Raw genomic sequence first — 19,266 nt, 5'->3', positions numbered from 1 at the left:
TTTATCTATGCCCCCGTTACTCCAGAAATATAACTTTTATAACATGCTTATTAGCCTCTAGGTGCAGCGGGGGCGTTGCCCCTGCTCCTAGAGGCTCCCTTCTCCCACCTCTGGCCACGCCCTGCTACACTAGATTGACAGGGGCAGGCAGCCTTCACCCCCAACCGCTGGCCCTGTGCGCTGGGGAAATCTCTCGCCATTCAGTATTTGGCGCAGGCGCCGTGAGAAGGCTAGCAGCCGGCGAGCGCCCTCCAGTCACTGGACCTGCGCCGAATACTGAACGGGACGGCGCAGGCAGTAGATTTACATGGCAGACAGGGCCTGCAGTAGGAGACCAATGCTGCCTGGCCCTGTCAATCTAGTGTAGCAGGGCGTGGCCAGAGGTGGGAGAACGGAGCCTCTAGGGCTAGGGGCAGGGGCAGAAAACCAGTCAGTGTCTGATGTGCCCTCACATAGTGCAACACATCTCGGTCGCATAGAGTTGCAGGTTGTTGATTGGGGCCTGTGGAATGTTGGTCCTCACCTCTTCAATAGTTGTGCGAAGTGGCAGAATATTGGCAGAAACTGGGACACGCTGTCGTATACGCCGATCCAGAGCACCCCAACCATGCTCAATGGGTGACGTGTCCGGTGACTATGCTGGCCATGCAAGAACTGGGATGTTTTCAGCTTCCAGGAATTGTGTACAGATCCTTGCGGTATGGGGTCGTGCATTATCATGCTGCGTCATGAGGTGATGGTCGTGGATGAATGGCACAACAATGGGCCTCAGGATCTCGTCACGGTATCTTGTGCATTCAAAATGCCATCTATAAAATGCACCTGAAATGAGTTTGCAATCAGTCGGGAAATGCTCTTAGTTATATAGGTGGAAATGACAGACTTCCTTTGAGGGCTCATGCACACAAACATATTTTTTTTCGGTGTCCTTTCCGGGGGGGTTTTCGGCTCATATGTGGAACCATTCACAAACGGATGCAATACGGATGTCACACGGATGTCATCCATATTTTTTGCGGATCCATGTTTTGCGGACCTCAAAATCATACGTTCGTGTGCATGAGCCCTAAGAGTAACTGCACACTTTGAGGATTTTTGTGTGAAAAAAAACTGTGTAAGGCCTCATGCACAGGACCGCTTTTGTGGTCCGCATCCAAGCCGCATTTTTTGCGGCTCGGGTGCGGACCCATTCACTTCAATGGGGCCGCAAAAGATGCGGACAGCACTCTGTGTGCTGTCTGCATCCGTTGCACCGTTCCATGGTCCCGCAAAAAAAATATAGCATGTCCTATTCTTGTCCGTTTTGTGGACAAGAATAGGCATTTTTTACAATGGGCCGCCCGTTGCGTTCCGCAAATTGCGGAAGGCACTCGGAGGGCTTCAGTTTTTTGCAGATCCGTGGTTTGCGGATCGCAAAAAACGGCACAGTTGTGCGCATGAGGCCTTAGGCCTTATGCACACGGCCGTTGTGCAGCCGTTCCGTGCATTGGGGACTGCAATTTTGCGGTCCTCAATGCACGGGCAACATCCATGCGGCGGCCGGGATGGATCGAGACCCATTAAACTTGAATGGGTCCGTGATCCGTCTGCACCGTAAAAAAATAGAACAAGTTCCGCACAGCGGCTCCGGATTGTGGATCCATAAAAGTGAATAGGTCTGCATCCATGATGTGGGGAGCACACAGTCGGTGACAGCATATTGCGGACCCGCTGTTTACGGGCCACAATACGGCCACGGCTGTGTCCATGAGGCCTAATACAGTACCATGTACGGTCCGCCAAAAAAACGGAACGGACATGGAAATAAAATACGTTCGTGTGCCCTAAGACTTTTTTTTTTAAGTTGCAAAAACGTTGCAGTCACTCCAGTAGGAGGGTAGAGTAGGAAAACTGGAGTATCTTTTCTAGACATAAGTGTTAGGCTTAAAGGGGTTATGCCATCTTAGGGCTCTTTCACATCTGCGTTCTTTTCTTCCGGCATAGAGTTCCGTCGTCGGGGCTCTATGCCGGAAGAATCCTGATCAGTTTTATCCTAATGCATTCTGAATGGAGAGAAATCCGTTCAGGATGCATCAGGATGTCTTCAGTTCTGGAACGGAACGTTTTTTGGCCGGAGAAAATACCGCAGCATGCTGCGCTTTTTGCTCCGGCCAAAAATCCTGAAGACTTGCCGCAAGGCCGGATCCGGAATTAATGCCCATTAAAAGGCATTGATCTGGATCCGGCCTTAAGCTAAACGTCGTTTCGGCGCATTGCCGGATCCGACGTTTAGCTTTTTCTGAATGGTTACCATGGCTGCCGGGACGCTAAAGTCCTGGCAGCCATGGTAAAGTGTAGTGGGGAGCAGCATACTTACCGTTTGTGCGGCTCCCGGGGCGCTCCAGAGTGATGTCAGGGCGCCCCACGCACATGGATGACGTGATCGCATGGCACGTCATCCATGCGCATGGGGCGCTCTGACGTCATTCTGGAGCGCCCCGGGAGCCGCACGGACTGTAAGTATACCGCTCCCCCGCTCCCCGCTCCTACTATGGCAACCAGGACTTTAATAGCGTCCTGGCTGCCATAGTAACACTGAAAGCATTTTGAAGACGGATCCGTCTTCAAATGCTTTCAGTACACTTGCGTTTTTCCGGATCCGGCGTGTAATTCCGGCAAGTGGAGTACACGCCGGATCCGGACAACGCAAGTGTGAAAGAGGCCTTAGACAATGGGGGCATATCGCTAGGATATGCCCCCATTGTCTGATAGGTGCCAGTCCCACCTCTGGAGCGGAGCCGGGGAGAGTTGTGGCTGGAGGACCCCGGGTTACCTGGGGTCCGTCCACCACCAGGCGCAGCTTCCCATCTCTCCCATTGAAGTGAATGGGAGCGCACCACGCATGCGCGGCCACCGCTCCCATTAATTTTTATGGGGCCGACGGAAATAGCCGAGCCAGCGCTCGGCTATTTTCGGCGGCTCTGTAGTAATGAGTGGAGAGCGGCTGCGCATGCGCAGTGCGCCCTTCTCAACTTTCTCTGCTCTTTGTAGGTGCGGGACCTGCACCTATCAGACAATGGGGGCATATCCTAGCGATATGTCCCCATTGTCTAAGATGGGATAACCCCTTTAAGGATAAGACAAATGTATCAAACAGCATGAGGCATTTAATAAGTGTGGTATGAAGTTCTCCAACGTAGACTGACTTCAAATATTCCCCTCATGATAAATTCCCCCCATTCACTTTGCTGGTCCTATACAACACTGCAGAAATCCAGTGACAGCAAATCTGCAGCTAATCAGTCATGTGTGAACCTTCCCCTGGTTTTCAAATGATTTTTTTTATAATTTAAAGGGCTTATCTGAGATGCGCTGCGATCCCCTGCGGCGGCCACTTCCGGGACCACGTGCCTCACATTAATAAAGCATATGTAGAGTCCCAAACTACTAGAACTAGCTGAGGTTTTCTTTTCCTCCACCAGAGCCTGCTGGCGTCCATAGTGTGTTCAAATTCCAAGTGCTGACCTCTAGTGGCTGTGCTGCAAACATTCAGCTCAAAAGTGATGTAAAAGACTCATCCTTACGGGATAATAATTGTTAGGATCTATATATCTGCAGACACCGTGACCAGTGTACGGTAAATGGACAAATTGATCAGAAATAAAGGATAATGAGTGTTCATTAAAAATGGCTATTCTTGCATCAAAGCCAGGATTATTCAATTCTGATGATTTTCATGAGAAGATGCTGCCGTGTGTACAATAACTGTACGGTGTACTGTATATACCAGCTTTAGGGTTGTAGCGACTGTATGAGCTGAGGATTGTTTGTCAAAATGTCACATGTAAATGCAGCTTAAAGGGGTTGTCCAGGTTAAGGGCTGAACCCAAATATAATCTCCCCTTCTTTCCTTGACTATGTAGAAGAGGAGCAGCTCCTCGCTCTGATGCTCCCCCTGTCTTGTGCTGCATTGCGCAGGGCAAGGTCTGTTTATTGTGCTAGGCAGAGACTTCTGCCTAGCAGGGAGCCCCGCAATGTCACCGGCACAAATGGACAGTGTATAACGCTGTTCTGGGTGGTTCTAGAGGCGGGTATTACTAGTGATATTAGTGATGCAGCACAGGGCAAGGGGAGCATCGGAGCAAGAAAATGCTCCTATACACCGCTCCTACATGGTAAAGGGGAGCCCCGTTAAGGCCGCATTCAGACTCAACACATCTGTTATAGATGCATACTGCAGATCAGTGGCGTAACTCGAAGTGACAGCACATTTTTAGAATGGAGCAAGATCTCTCTCTTAGACCAGGCCAGGCAGCCGCACCGTCCGTTTCCTACACGTATATACTGTGTGTCATGTCACGCTATATACTGTCTCTGTATATAATGTAATTGTATAATACTGTTAAGGGGGCCCTGACAATAAAATCTTTCAGTGCTCCTCCCAGACGGACCCTTTTTTAATTTGGGCCCCGTAGCAGCCACTTCCCTACTTCCACTATGGCAGATGTAACACTTGTGGATTGTCCCACAGACTGTTGTCTGAACTCTTTCTCAGAGTCTCTATTCTTTGTGTCAATCACTTTCCTATAGACATAGCCGTCCCCGCCTACAGTGCCTTGCAAAAGTATTCCCCCCCCCCCCTGACCTTTTTCGTATTTTGGTGCCTCACATGGAATTAACATGGACTGTTTGAGGATTTGCATCATTTAATTTACAGAACATGCCCACAACTTTGAGGATGTTTTTATTTATTTATTGTGAAGCAAACAACTAATAGGACAAAATAACAGAAAAAGTCAATGTGCATAACTATTCACCCCCCTAAAGCCAATACTATGTAGAGCCACCTTTTGCAGCAATCACAGCTCCAAGTCGCTTTGGATAAGTCTCTATGAGCTTGCCACATCTTACCACTGGGATTTTTGCCCTTTCCTCCTTGCAAAACTGCTCCAGCTCCTTCAAGTTGGATGGTTTGCGCTTGTGAACAGCAATCTTTGTCTGACCACAGATTTTCTATTGGATTGAGATCTGGGCTTTGACGAGGCCATTCCAACACATTTACATGTTTCCCCTTAAACCAGTCAAGTGTTGCTTTAGCAGTGTTTTTGGGGTCATTGTCCTGCTGGAAGGTGAACCTCCGTCCTAGACTCAAATCACGCAGAGGGTGGTACAGGTTTTGCTGAAGAATATCCCTGGATTTAGAACCATCTTTCCCTCAACTCTGACCAGTTTCCCAGTCCCATCCCCACAGTGTAATGCTGCCACCATCAGGTCTCACTGTGGGGATGGTGTTCTTTGGGTGATGTGAGGTGTTGGGTTTGCGCCAGACATAGCGTTTTCTTTGATGGCCGAAAAGTAAAATTTTTGTCTCATCAGACCAGAGCACCTTCCTCCATACATTTTGGGAGTCTCCCAGATGCCTTTTTCGCAAACTCACAACATGCCTTTTTGTTTTTAGCTGAAAGTAATGGCTTTCTTCTGGCCACTCTGCCATAAAGCCCAATTCTATGGAGCGTACGGCTTATTGTCGTCCTATGTACAGATACTCTAGTCTCTGCTGTGGAACTCTGCAGCTCCTCCAGGGTTACCTTAGGTCTCTGTGCTGCCTCTCTGATTACTGCCCTCCTTGCCCTGTCCGTGAGTTTTGGTGGGCGGCCGTCTCTGGACAGGTTTGCTGTTGTGCCATGTTCTTTCCATTTGGTTATGATAGATTTGATGGTGCTCCTGGCAGGGGCGTAGCTAGAAATGACTGGGCCCCATAGCAAAAAAAATTATGGGCCCCCCCTCCCGGATCTCCCACCCCCACATACCTATTGGACCTCCCACCCCTTCCAGAGCTCCCACCCAAACACCCCTCCAGGACCTCCCACCCCAACATCCCCCCCAAGTGTCGTCCACAGATCCCCCCCTTAAGTGTCGTCCACAGATCCCCCCCTTAAGTGTCGTCCACAGATTCCCCCCCCCTTCAGTGTCGTCCACAGATTCCCCCCCCTTCAGTGTCGTCCACAGAACCCCCCTTTAGTGTCCTCCACAGATCCCCCCTTTAGTGTCCTCCACAGATCCCCCCTTTAGTGTCCTCCACAGATCCCCCCTTTAGTGTCCTCCACAGATCCCCCCTTTAGTGTCCTCCACAGATCCCCCCTTTAGTGTCGTCCACAGATCCCCCTTTAGTGTCGTCCACAGATCCCCCTTTAGTGTCGTCCACAGATCCCCCCCTTTAGTGTCGTCCACAGATCCCCCCTTTAGTGTCGTCCACAGATCCCCCCTTTAGTGTCGTCCACAGATCCCCCCTTTAGTGTCGTCCACAGATCCCCCCTTTAGTGTCGTCCACAGATCCCCCCTTTAGTGTCGTCCACAGATCCCCCCTTTAGTGTCGTCCACAGATCCCCCCTTTAGTGTCGTCCACAGATCCCCCTTTAGTGTCGTCCACAGAACCCCCCTTTAGTGTCGGTTAGTGTCGTCCACAGATCCCCCCTTTAGTGTCGTCCACAGATCCCCCCTTTAGTGTCGTCCACAGATCCCCCCTTTAGTGTCGTCCACAGATCCCCCCTTTAGTGTCGTCCACAGATCCCCCCTTTAGTGTCGTCCACAGATCCCCCCTTTAGTGTCGTCCACAGATCCCCCCTTTAGTGTCGTCCACAGATCCCCCCTTCAGTGTCGTCCACAGATCCCCCCTTCAGTGTCCTCCACCTATTGGACCTCCCACCCCTTCCAGAGCTCCCACCCAAACACCCCTCCAGGACCTCCCACCCCAACATCCCCCCCAAGTGTCGTCCACAGATCCCCCCCTTAAGTGTCGTCCACAGATTCCCCCCCCTTCAGTGTCGTCCACAGATCCCCCCTTTAGTGTCCTCCACAGATCCCCCCTTTAGTGTCCTCCACAGATCCCCCCTTTAGTGTCCTCCACAGATCCCCCCTTTAGTGTCCTCCACAGATCCCCCCTTTAGTGTCGTCCACAGATCCCCTTTAGTGTCGTCCACAGATCCCCCTTTAGTGTCGTCCACAGATCCCCCCCTTTAGTGTCGTCCACAGATCCCCCCTTTAGTGTCGTCCACAGATCCCCCCCTTTAGTGTCGTCCACAGATCCCCCCTTTAGTGTCGTCCACAGATCCCCCCTTTAGTGTCGTCCACAGATCCCCCCCTTCAGTGTCGTCCACAGATCCCCCCTTCAGTGTCCTCCACAGATCCCCCTTCAGTGTCCTCCACAGATCCCCCCTTCAGTGTCCTCCACAGATCCCTCCTTCAGTGTCCTCCACAGATCCCCCCTTTCAGTGTCCTCCACAGATCCCCCCTTCAGTGTCCTCCACAGATCCCTCCTTCAGTGTCCTCCACAGATCCCCCCTTCAGTGTCCTCCACAGATCCCTTCTTCAGTGTCCTCCACAGATCCCCCCCCCCTTTCAGTGTCCTCCACAGATCCCCCCTTCAGTGTCCTCCACAGATCCCTCCTTCAGTGTCCTCCACAGATCCCCCCTTCACTGGCCTACCTCATCTTCTGCTCGTGCAGCAGTGCGCCTCGGGCCCGCCTACTCCAGTCCTGACCTGACTACTCCTCTGCTTCCTTGGCTTCCCCCCCAGCCAGGCCCGAGCCGCGGACCGCCCAAGCCCCGCCCACTACAGCCGCGGCCTGCCCAAGCCCCGCCCACCTGGCTGCCCGGCTGTGTAAAAAAAAAAAATATATAAAATGAATGCAGTCCGGGACGGGCCCCCAGTGGCGTAGGGCCCCATAGCCACTGCTATGGTTGCTATGGCTATCCCTACGCCACTGGCTCCTGGGGATCATCAAAGATTTTGATATATTTTTTATAACCTAACCCTGACTTGTACTTCTCAACAACATTGTCCCTTACTTGTTTGGAGAGTTACTTGGTCTTCATGGCAGTGTTTGCTTAGTGATGCCTCTTTGCTTAGGTGTTGCAGCCTCTGGGGCCTTTCAAAAAAGGTGTGTATATGTAATGACAGATCATGTGACACTTAGATTGCACACAGGTGACATCACTTCACTAATTATGTGACTTCTGAAGGTAATTGGTTGCACCAGAGCTTTTTATGGGCTTCCTAACAAAGGAGGCGAGTACATATGAACATACCAATTTTCTGTTTTCTATTTCTAAACCATAGTTTTATTTATTGTAAGGGATCGTTTACTTTTAGGGGGTCGCCATCACAGATTACTTCATCAGACAAGGGTAGAATGTCCAAACTCGTGTTTTATTCCGGACATTTCAGCAAAACAGGTTATGAAGTTGCAGCTTTTTACCAGCAGGGGACACTTCTTCCCTGTCCACAACCTGCAACTGAAAAAGCATGTCATCATCACATATTTCACATGACATCACATTTTCATTATTCAATTCGGCAAACTTGGTACAATTTCTTTGCACCTTATCAGCGCCATTGTTTCTAATAGTCACTTCATTTAAAGGGCTAGGTACCAGTTCTGCAGGAGATTTAACACTGACTGCAGAAGTGTTTCCACTTCCCCACAAATCACAGAACAAAGGAACATCACGGCCAAACATTCCCTCATGTATGAGCACTTTTGCATTACCAAGATCATCAGTCTCAGTTTTCACCAGGGTCTCACCCTCAGTGAGGACCCCCGAATGGTCCGTAGTATCCACATAATTGTCCCGAACATTTATCATTCTACCAGTCTCAGGTTTTACTATCCTGCTACCTATTACCCGGGCTAGCATGGGATCTCTGACTTTTCCCACCCCAAATCTAGCCTTGGTCACAGGCTCTTTGAGCAACACAACAACCTTCTCCCCTGCAGATTCCTGCGAGGGAGCAACTGCAACAGGCTTACCCGCCTGTTCAGACACTGCATTTTCCATATGGTCACACACTTTTGAGACAGTTTCTCGCCTCAGTGACATATCAGCCACCGGCACAGCGGGTAGGAACTGCCGCCGGCTCAATGTCACTGGGTCTGTTACACATGGGATAATCGGAACGATCTTACCGATTGTCGTCACGGATTCGGCACTCACGGGAGATGAGGGGAGTCCAGGAATATCTCCGGCATGGTCATCACCCTTCTCCTTAATACAGTAGTTGCCACGGGAAACGCCTTGGCCTTGACTCCAACCAATAGGGGGGGAGAATGGCTAAGACACAGCGAAGAGTATTGGCTTACTAGAAATGATGTCATAAACAGAGGTTTTAAAAGATCGAGTCCTCGATACTTGGAGTCATTGACTGCCGAGCCCCTGAAGACGCCGTTACTCGGCGAAACATGTCGGGGGGCAGATTCTAAGTTATAGTTGTAGCTCAGGTAGTGAGCGTAATAGAAATGTATACAGCTAACAGAGTTAATTAATAGAAGCGTCTGCGGAAGCGCCGCATCCACAGACTCTGTTTAAGAGTGTATAGAATCTCAGTGAGACTACAGCTCACCCTGGAAGTTTTACTCATAGGTTCTCATTGATATGGTAGTTTTAGGTATTAAGAGAAATAATAAAGGTGAAGTTTTAATTATCAATGTGGGGGAGGAAAAAGCGTAATTCAGCTGTTGAAATACAGCTTAAGCCATAATTGGGATCCTCTGGATTCGGGTATTTACGCTTTGCCCCGGTGTTGTGCTTGGCGTGCACAACTAGATCTGGTAAGACGTTGCCTGCATCGGTGTGGGGATTAGTCCTTGAGGAGTTACACTAGGGGAGCGCCCGCTATTTTCCTTCTCCACAATATTCACAGCAGGACACTACTCAGCTTTCGATCCCTCCTGTTAATTAGTCACAGGAGGACTAAAGGTCCTTTATCACGTTGTCACAACCAGACAGCTGAGAAGCTCTGACAGAGGCCTTTCAGAACCTCCCCCTTGAGTTTCTTTGTTGTGGTATTCAGTTCCTCATCTCGTTAGCCTCTCTCAGCTGTCATGTGTTGGACTAATTGCTTCCCTTTAAATTCCTCCCCAGAATGCTTTTCTGGGCGGCTTATACTTCTTCCTGGAGTGTGTGCGCATGCTGATCTTGTTCTCCTCTCTGCTACAAAGCTAAGTGTTGAACATTTATCTATTATTTTCTGTTTGCTGGATCCCAGGTGACCCTGACTCCCTCCGTATCTTGTGTAGGGAGCCGGTGGTCGTGTCCCCTCACCAGTGGCGTTGCTAGGGCTGGTGTCACCCGGTGCGGTAGAAAATGGTGTCACCCCCCCCCTGGGTGACACCTGACAGTGTATGCTATATGTATATAACAAACATATTTCATATGAAAACTTACAATTACTTGGCTTGGCCCTTGGGGATCTCGGACGCCACTTCCACACTTGGCCGGGGGCTCGGCGGAGCTGATGATGTGTTTTATCCTAATGAGAAAGATTTCATAATAAGTATTTGGAGAAGGGGCAGAGGGATAGCAGAGCAGGGAGAGGCCGGTGCTGCTACTAGGGGGCTCATACCATGGGGGAGTAATAACGCCCACCATAATGCCTTCCCCCAGTAGAAATAATTCTCCTTATAATGTGTCAGTGCAAAAAATACCCCCCTGTAATGTCCCCAGTTGAGCTAATGTCCCCATAGTGCCTCCATAATGTGCCAGTATAAAATACCCCTATATAGTGACCCCAGTAAATGCCCCCATAGTGCTCCTCTCCCCCCTTGTGCCCCCATAATGTACCAGTATAAAATGCCCGATATATAGTGCGCCAGTAGATGCCCTCAGTGTCCCCCATTATTTGTAAGCATAAAATAGCCCTTCTCAGTGCCCCGTAGTAGTCCTCTCCCCCCTTCCCCATAGTACCCAACACAATGTGTCCCAGTATAAAATGCCCCTATACAGAGCCCCCATATAAAATAACCGTTCTTTGTGGCCTCAGTAGATGCCCCTATAGTGCCACCAATAATGTGCCAGTAAGAAGTGCCCCCATAGATGTCCCCCAATAATGTGTCAGTGAAATGTGCCCTCATAGATGCCCCTAAGGCCTCATGCACACGACCGTTGTGTGCATCCGTGGCCGTTGTGCCGTTTTCCGTTTTTTTTCACGGACCCATTGACTTTCAATGGGTCCGTGGAAAAATCGGAAAATGCACCGTTTGGCAGCCGCATCCGTGAGCCGTGTTTCCTGGCCGTGAAAAAAATATGACCTGTCCTATTTTTTTCACGGCCAACGGTTCACGGGCCCATTCAAGTCAATGGGTCCGTGAAAGAACACGGATGCACACAAGATTGGCATCCGTGTCCGTGATCCGTGGCCGTAGGTTTTAGTTTCATACAGACGGATCCGAAGATCCGTCTTCATAAAAGCTTTTTCTGATCTAAGTTTTCACTTCGTGAAAACTCATTTCCGACAGTATATTCTAACACAGAAGCGTTCCCATGGTGATGGGGACGCTTCTAGTTAGAATACACTGCAAACTTTGTACAAGACTCCCCCCTGCTGCCTGGCAGCACCCGATCTCTTACAGGGGGATATGATAGTACAATTAACCCCATCATATCCCCCTGTAAGAGATCAGGGCTGCCAGGCAGCAGGGGGCAGACCCCCCCCCCCTCCCCAGTTTGAATATCATTGTGCGGCCCCCCCCCCTCCCCTGTTGTTAACTCGTTGGTGGCCAGTGTGCGCACCCCCCTCCCTCCCTCCCTCTATTGTTTTAATACATTGGGGCCAGTGTGCGCGCCCCCCCCCCAACCCCCCCTCCCTCCCTCTATTGTTTTAATACATTGGGGCCAGTGTGCGCGCGCCCCCCCAACCCCCCCTCCCTCCCTCTATTGTTTTAATACATTGGGGCCAGTGTGCGCACCCCCCCAACCCCCCCCCCCCCTCCCTCCCTCTATTGTAATCATCATCGGTGGCAGCGGAGTAGAAGATTTTCATACTTACCTGCTTCTTGCTGCTGCGATGTCTGCGTCCGGCCGGGAGCTCCTCCTACTGGTAAGTGACAGGTCTGTGCGGCGCATTGCTGTCACTTACCAGTAGGAGGAGCTCCCGGCCGGACGCAGACATCGCAGCAGCAAGAAGCAGGTAAGTATGAAAATCTTCTACTCCGCTGCCACCGATGATGATTACAATAGAGGGAGGGAGGGGGGGGGGTTGGGGGGGTGCGCACACTGGCCCCAATGTATTAAAACAATAGAGAGAGGGAGGGAGGGGGGGTTGGGGGGGGCGCGCGCACACTGGCCCCAATGTATTAAAACAATAGAGGGAGGGAGGGGGGGGGGGGTTGGGGGGGCGCGCGCACACTGGCCCCAATGTATTAAAATAATAGAGGGGGGGTTGGGGGGCGCGCGCACACTGGCCCCAATGTATTAAAATAATAGAGGGGGGGTTGGGGGGCGCGCGCACACTGGCCCCAATGTATTAAAACAATAGAGGGAGGGAGGGGGGTGCGCACACTGGCCACCAACGAGTTAACAACAGGGGAGGGGGGGCCCACTGGCCACCAATGAGTTAAAAACAGGGGGGGGGGTCTGCCCCCTGCTGCCTGGCAGCACCTGCCAGGCAGCAGGGGGCAGTCATGTACACAGTTTTTTTGTATATTCTAACCTGAAGCGTCTCCATCACCATGGGAACGCCTCTGTGTTAGAATATACTGTCGGAAATGAGTTTCACGATGTAGCTCATATCCGACAGTATATTCTAACATAGAGGCGTTCCCATGGTGATGGGGACGCTACAAGTTAAAATATACCATCGGATTGGAGAAAACTCCAATCCGATGGTATAACAGAACTCCAGACTTTACATTGAAAGTCAATGGGGACGGATCCGTTTGAAATGGCACCATATTGTGTCAACATCAAACGGATCCGTCCCCATTGACTTGCATTGTAATTCAGGACGGATCCGTTTGGCTCCGCACGGCCAGGCGGACACCAAAATGACTTTTTTTTCATGTCCGTGGATCCTCCAAAAATCAAGGAAGACCCACGGACGGAAAAACGGTCACGGATCACGGACCAACGGAACCCCGTTTTGCGGACCGTGAAAAAAAACGTCCGTGTGCATGAGGCCTTAATCATGTGCCAGTAGCCTAAGCCCCCCATCAACATGTGTCAGTAGCCATAGGCGCCCCCCCTATCATGTGCCAGTAGCCATAGGGCCCCCCTATCATGTGCCAGTAGCCATAGGGCCCCTCTATCATGTGCCAGTAGCCATAGGGCCCCCTATCATTTGCCAGTAGCCATAGGGCCCCCCTATCATGTGCCAGTAGCCATAGGCGGCCCCCCCTATCATGTGCCAGTAGCCATAGGCGGCCCCCCCTATCATGTGCCACTAGCCATCAGTATTGTACAGAAAAAAAAAAAAAAAAAAGGAAAAAAACACTTACCTCCTTGGCAGCGATGCGATGCAGGCCTCTTCTGGCCTGTGTCCCGCGCTGTGTACGGCTCAGGGCTTAGGCGGCGCGATGACGTCATCGCGCCGCCTGCGCCGGCCTCTGATAGCAGGGCTCCAGACTAAAAAAAATACCTAGTAGCCATTGGCTCCTGAACTGAAAAATTTAGGAGCCAAATTACATTTTTAGTCGCCAAATCAAAACCGAATGAAAATTTTGGTATCGTGACAACGCTACGCCGATCAGATCGGCGTAGGGTTGTTTCAATACCAAAATTTTGATTCGCTTTCATCACCATAAAAAAGTATTGCGATACTCAATACCAAGCAAAAAAGCCACGTGCATTTCGCATTTTATGAAATGTTCGGCCCATAGTAGAACAGTCCTATCCTATTTTTTGGGGTGGCAAGGTGACTAAAAAATGGCGAATGCTCACCGCATAGGAGATATTTTTTAATAATTTAATAGTTTGGACTTTTCGGAAAAGAACTGATCCGTCATATCCCCATGCATTGTGAATGGAGTAATCCGTCCAGGATGCATCAGGATGTCTTCAGTTCAGTCATTTTGACTGATCAGGCAAAAGATAAAACCGCAGCGTGCTACGGTTTTATCTCCGGCGAAAAAAACTGAAGACTTGCCTGAATGCCGGATCTGGCATTTTTTCCCATAGGAACGTATTAGTGCCAGATCCGGCATTCAAAATACCGGAATGCAGGATCCGTCCTTTCGGTCTGCGCATGCCGGTAAAAATGTGTAAAAAGATACAAGACGGATCCGTCTGTCTGCATGACAAGCGGAGAGATGGATTCATTCTTGCAATGCATTTGTGAGATGGATCCGCATCCGGATGCATCTCATAAATGCTTTCAGTCACATCAAGATCGGCGGCTCCAGCGGCAGTTCTGACAACGGAACTGCTTGCCGGATCACACTACCGCAAGTGTGAAAGTAGCCTTAGTGCTTGTGTTTTATTTTCACTTACTATTAGCCCCCTTAGGGGCTGGAACCCTTGTCCTATTCACCCTTAGGCCCCTATCACATGGGTGAGATTTCTGCGCGGGTGCAATGCGTGAGGTGAACGCATTGCACCCGCACTGAATCCGGACCCATTCACTTCTATGGGGCTGTGCAGATGAGCGATGATTTTCACGCATCACTTGTGCGCTGCGTGAAAATCGCAACATGCTTTATGTTGTGCGTTTTCATGCAACGCAGGCCCCATAGAAGTTAATGGGGCTGCGTGAAAATCGCATTGTATCCGCAAGCAAGTGCGGATGCGGTGCGATTTTCACGCTTGGTTGCTAAGATGAAAGTCTATTCACTGTGTTATTTTCCCTTATAACATGGTTATAAGGGAAAATAATAGCATTCTGACTACAGAATGCTCAGTAGAAGGTCAATATAATAAACATTGAGTGCGCCCCCCCAGTATAATAAACATTAAGTGCGCCCCCCAGTATAATAAACATTGAGAGCGCCCCCCCAGTATAATAAACATTGAGAGCGCCCCCCCAGTATAATAAACATTGAGTGCGCCCCCCAGTATAATAAACATTGAGTGCGCCCCCCAGTATAATAAACATTGAGTGCGCCCCCCAGTATATCAAACATTGAGAGCGCCCCCCAGTATAATAAACATTGAGAGCGCCCCCCCAGTATAATAAACATTGAGAGCACCCCCCCAGTATAATAAACATTGAGTGCGCCCCCCAGTATAATAAACATTGAGTGCGCCCCCCCAGTATATCAAACATTGAGAGCGCCCCCCAGTATAATAAACATTGAGTGCTCCCCCCCAGTATAATAAACATTGAGTGCACGCCCCCAGTATAATAAACATTGAGTGCATGCCCCCAGTATAATAAACATTGAGAGCGCCCCCCCCAGTATAATAAACATTGAGTGCGCCCCCCAGTATAATAAACATTGAGTGCGCCCCCCCAGTATAATAAACATTGAGCGCGCCCCCCAGTATAATAAACATTGAGTGCGCCCCCCCAGTATAATAAACATTGAGTGCACGCCCCCAGTATAATAAACATTGAGTGCACGCCCCCAGTATAATAAACATTGAGTGAGGCCCCCCCAGTATAATAAACATTGAGTGCGCCCCCCAGTATAATAAACATTGAGTGCGCCCCCCCAGTATAATAAACATTGAGTGCGCCCCCCCAGTATAATAAACATTGAGTGCGCCCCCCCAGTATAATAAACATTGAGTGCGCCCCCCCAGTATAATATACATTGAGTGCACGCCCCAGTATAATAAACATTGAGTGCACGCCCCCAGTATAATAAACATTGAGAGCGCCCCCCCAGTATAATAAACATTGAGTGCGCCCCCCAGTATAATAAACATTGAGTGCGCCCCCCCAGTATAATATACATTGAGAGCGCCTCCCCCCAGTATAATATACATTGAGAGCGCCCCCCCCAGTATATCAAACAGTGAGAGCGCCCCCCCCCCCCAGTATAATATACATTGAGAGCGCCCCCCCCCAACAGTATAATAAACATTGAGTGCGGCCACCCCCCCAGTATAATATACATTGAGAGCACCCCCCCCAGTATATCAAACATTGAGAGCGCCCCCCCAGTATAATATACATTGAGAGCGCCCCCCCCCACAGTATAATAAACATTGAGTGCGGCCACCCCCCCAGTATAATATACATTGAGAGCGCCCCCCCCCAGTATATCAAACATTGAGAGCGCCCCCCCCGTATATCAAACATTGAGAGCGCCCCCCCCGTATATCAAACATTGAGAGCGCCCCCCCCAGTATAATATACATTGAGAGCGCCCCCCCAGTATAATATACATTGAGAGCGCCCCCCCCCAGTATAATAAACATTGAGTGCGGCCACCCCCCCAGTATAATAAACATTGAGTGCGGCCACCCCCCCAGTATAATATACATTGAGAGCGCCCCCCCCCCCCCAGTATAATAAACATTGAGTGCGGCCACCCCCCCAGTATAATATACATTGAGAGCGCCCCCCCCCCCCCCCAGTATAATAAACATTGAGTGCGGGTACCACCCCCCCCCCCCCCCCAGTATAATATACATTGAGTGCGGCCACCCCCCCCCAGTATAATATACATTGAGTGCAGCCACCCCCCCCCCAGTATAATATACATTGAGTGCGGCCACCCCCCCCCAGTATAATATACATTGAGTGCGGCCACCCCCCCCCAGTATAATATACATTGAGTGCGGCCACCCCCCCCAGTATAATATACATTGAGTGCGGCCACCCCCCCCCCCCAGTATAATATACATTGAGTGCGGCCACCCCCCCCAGTATAATATACATTGAGTGCGGCCCCCTCCCAGTATGATAAACATTGGTGGCGCAGTGGGAAGTGCCAATGAGGGTTAAAAAAAATAAAAAAAAATTAACTCACCTCCTCCAATTGATCGCATAGCTGCCGGTCTCCTGTTCTATCTTCAGGACCTGTGAAAGGACCTGTGGTGACATCACTGTGGTCATCACATGGTACATCATATGATCCATCACCATGGTAATGGACCATGTGATTAGCTCAGTGACGTCACCACAGGTCCTGAAGATAGAACAGGAGACCGGCAGCTATGCGATCAACTGGAGGAGGTGAGTTCATTTTTTATTTATTTTTTTAACCCTCATTGGCACTTCCCACTGCGCCACCAATGTTTATTATACTGGGGGGGGGGGGGTGCACAAAATGTTAATTATACTGGGGGGGGGTGCACAAAATGTTTATTATACTGGGGGGGGGGGGGCGCGCACTCAATGTTAATACAAATACAGGAGGCGGGTGCCGGAATGAAATAGCCGGCACCCGACCTCTATGATAGGGGGCTGCGATCAGTGACAGTTAACTCTTCAGGTGCCGCTCCCTGTCATAGAGGTCGGGTGCCGGCTATTTGATTCCGGCACCCGCCTCCTGTATTTGTATTACAGGTCAGTTTTCTTCATTGGTGGCGCAGTGGCCACAGCCCCTCCCCTCCTCCTCCAATCCCTCTTCTCATTGGCGGAGGCAGCGGCAGCAGCACAGGGGGAGGGAGAGAGCCCCCCCCCCCCCCTGCCTCTATGGAAGCGCCGGCCCTGCCTAAAGTTAGTTAGTTAAGGAGAACTCCGGCGGCCAGCGGGTGACACACCATCAGACTGGTGTCACCCGGTGCGGCCCGCACCCCCCGCACCCCCCTCGCAACGCCACTGCCCCTCACTATTGTAGGGTGCTCAGGGGTTATATAGTCAAGGTACGTGGATATGCAAACTTCCACCATTCGGATCTTTGCATAGGCTGAGCAGCCAGGGAAAGTGCCAGGTCTTCTGCAGGGGTCCCCCTTCGGTTCCTTAGCTTTTGGATCCAGCGAGTCATTTATGCATGTTGCTTTGCCTTGTTTCCTGTACACCGTCCGTGACATTATAAGCCGCCATAACCGTCTCAAGCATGGATCCGGTTTCACTTTTGGCTGAACGCCTTCAGGGTCTTTCATTGGAGGTAGCTGATCTCCGCAGGACTTTTTCTCAGCTTCAAGTGACCGGTTCAGCTGGCGTTCATGGAGTTTGTTCTGAGCCTAAGATCTCGCTCCCGGATACGTTTTCCGGGGGTAGTGAGAATTTTGTGCGTTTTAGAGAGGCTTGCAAACTCCATTTTCGCCTTCTTCCCCATTCCTCTGGTGATGAGGAACGGAGGGTGGGGATCATTATATCGCTGCTCAGGGGTAACGCTCAGTCCTGGGCCTTTTCGCTGCCGGAGGGGGCACGGCCCTCTCCGTTCAGTGGATGAATTCTTTTTAGCCCTGGGTCAGATATATGATGATCCGGATCGTATTGCTCTGGCGGAGTCTAGACTACGTCTCTTATGCCAGGGTAAACAATCCGCAGAGATATACTGCTCTGAATTTCGGAGATGGGCAGCTGATACTGGTTGGAATGATGCTGCACTCCGAAGTCAATTTTGCCATGGTCTTTCAGAGGGATTGAAGGATGCATTTTCCTTTCATGAAAGGCCTATTTCTTTGGACTCTGCTATGTCTCAGGCCGTTCGTATTGACAGGCGTCTTAGAGAGAGAGGAGAGATCTCTCCTTCATGTCATACTCGGTCCCAGGACTGTGCAGCGGTCCCATTCTGTGCGCAGGGGTCTCAGTCGCTGTCACCCCCTTATGAGCAGGAGCCCATGCAGCTGGGGTTGATTGCTTCTGACAATAGAAGATTCAGCTCGCATGGGAGGGTTTGTTTTTGTTGTGGAGGTATTAATCATTTGGCAAATATTTGTCCCTCTAGGAGATTCAGGCAGTTCTCTGGGAATAATAAAGAAACAAAGAGGAAAAAATCTTTTAAAAATGTTCCGTCTGTTACTATTGGCAGGGTTGAGGCGGAAATTGAAGGTTTTCCGTTTGCTTGTAGTTCCCGTTTTGTCCTGCCTGCTAGGGTGGCGCTAGAGAGCAAGAGCATTTTTTGTGAGATTTTTGTGGATAGTGGAGCAGCGGTCAATCTCATTGATAGTCAATTCGCAATAGCTCATGGTTTCCAGGTGTGCACTTTGGGAAAGGATATTCCGGTTTTTGCGATTGATTCCGCTCCACTTTCTCAGAAATCATTAAAGGGCATAGTTCACAATATCCGTTTAATTGTGAGTGATGCTCATGTTGAGGATGTGTCATGTTTCGTCCTTAGCGGTTTGCCTACCCCTCTAGTGTTGGGGCTACCCTGGCTCACTAAACATAACCCCACCATTGATTGGCAAGCGAGGCAAATAAATGGTTGGAGTGACTTTTGCAGAGAGAATTGCCTCATGACATCTGTTTCTGAGGTTGCTACTAAGACTGTACCATCTTTTCTCTCTGAATTTTCGGATGTCTTCTCTGAGAGTGGAGTTCAGGATTTGCCCCCGCACAGGGAGTACGATTGCCCTATTAATCTCATCCCAGACGCCAAGCTGCCTAAATCTCGTTTATACAATCTTTCCCAACCTGAGAGGATCGCTATGCGTGCTTATATCTCTGAGAGTCTG

The 19,266-nt window shown here is 50.3% G+C and overlaps 1 protein-coding gene across 3 annotated transcripts in view; it reads left to right on the top strand.

Moving 5' to 3' along the window:
* Positions 1 to 19,266, top strand: part of ANKRD45 (ankyrin repeat domain 45) — an 81,266-nt gene that overhangs the window by 18,716 nt on the left and 43,284 nt on the right. The window lies entirely within an intron of this gene.

Source organism: Bufo gargarizans, chromosome 7, assembly GCF_014858855.1.
Source record: "Bufo gargarizans isolate SCDJY-AF-19 chromosome 7, ASM1485885v1, whole genome shotgun sequence".
NCBI classification, from domain to species: Eukaryota; Metazoa; Chordata; class Amphibia; order Anura; family Bufonidae; genus Bufo; species Bufo gargarizans.
The sequence above is the reverse complement of the archived record's forward strand: the minus strand, read 5'-3'. Positions and strand labels throughout refer to the sequence as shown.